The sequence below is a fragment of the Priapulus caudatus genome, unplaced genomic scaffold (genome assembly GCF_000485595.1).
Source record: "Priapulus caudatus unplaced genomic scaffold, Priapulus_caudatus-5.0.1 Scaffold1611, whole genome shotgun sequence".
NCBI lineage: Eukaryota > Metazoa > Priapulida > Priapulimorpha > Priapulimorphida > Priapulidae > Priapulus > Priapulus caudatus.
In genome coordinates, this window is record NW_014578672.1 from 13,800 (window position 1) to 15,338 (window position 1,539).

Below are 1,539 nucleotides of genomic sequence, written 5' to 3' on the forward strand. Positions count from 1 at the left end.
ACAGAATTACTTGTATTTTGTGGAAAAATGGAAATGTTTTTTAATTGTTACTATTTACGGTGACGTAATCACTTTAATATATATAATAATATATCGTGTTCTCCGGGTCACACAGAATCTCGACGGCTGGAAGAGCAGGCGTAAGAAGTTGTCGTCCAGCGAGCAGCGGCGGGCGTCGGAGCGACAGTCCCTCGGCACAGAGGAGATCACTGCCCACCAACCCTCGCACTCCTTCAAGCAGCTGATGCATGGCCGGTAGGTGGCGCCGTGTTAGTGTTGTAGTGTGCAGCTGTTAGTGTTATAGTGAGTTATAGTGAGTTATAATGTTGTTTGTGTTGTAGTGTGTTGTTAGTGTTATAGTGAGTTATAATGAGTTATAGTGTTGTTTGTGTTGTAGTGTGCTGTTAGTGTTATAGCGAGTTATAATGAGTTATAGTGTTGTTAATGTTGTAGTGTGCTGTTAGTGATGTAGTGAGTTATAATGAGTTATAGTGTTGTTTGTGTTGTAGTGTGTTGTTAGTGTTATAGTGAGTTACAATGAGTTATAGTGTTGTTTGTGTTGTAGTGTGTTGTTAGTGTTATAGTGAGTTATAATGAGTTATAGTGTTGTTTGTGTTGTAGTGTGCTGTTAGTGTTATAGTGAGTTATAATGAGTTATAGTGTTGTTTGTGTTGTAGTGTGTTGTTAGTGTCGTTGTAAGTGATGATTTCATGCTGTGTGTGTGTGTGTGTATGACACTACAGCCGCTCACAGTGGCTATACCCCGTACCTGAGGATTGTATTATATGCTGGTGAGTACCGCCTGCTGACACGGTGGGGGAGGCTGGGCTGTGTGTGCTGGAAGATGGAGGGTGGAGGAGCATGGGGTGGGTGGGGGTGAGGAATGGGTAATGGAGGAGGGAGGGTGGTGGTAGTAGGAACATGAGGTGGGTGGGGTGAGGAATGGGTGATGGAGGAGGGAGGGTGGTGGTTATGGATGATGATAGTGGGAGGGTGTGTAAATCAGTGTGTAGAGAAGGTAGGGGTAAGTAAGTGCATGAGGCAGGAGCTGGTTTGTTATCATCGTTCAGTTATACCCCGCCTAGCTCTAGTACTATAGCCCGCGTACAGTTGCCGCAGGCGGCCAGTGCGGCAGTGCCTGCGGCAACTGTACGCGGGCTATAGTACTAGAGTTATACCCCGCCCTACGTTAGTAATGCGTTCATAAAAAAAAGTTCGTAACGCGAAAATCCGTAACGTGAATCACGCTTTCCGATTGACTTTCATGGTATAATCGGAGATAACCCTTTAGCTGAAAGATTTCCTAGAAGAACAATAATAAATATAAAGTCACGTCCAACTGTGTGGCGTTCAGTCTCAATCCTGGTGCCTCACTATTGCGGTGTTTATACTGCCTTGTGCTTCCCTCGAGAGCGGTGGCGTTGGAGTGTATAATTATGTGATGTAGGCACGTATATGACCTACTAATAAAATCCGTGTACGTGTGTATGCGTGCGTGCGTGCGTTATAGCTATTTATCTATTGATACACGCCAGCGCG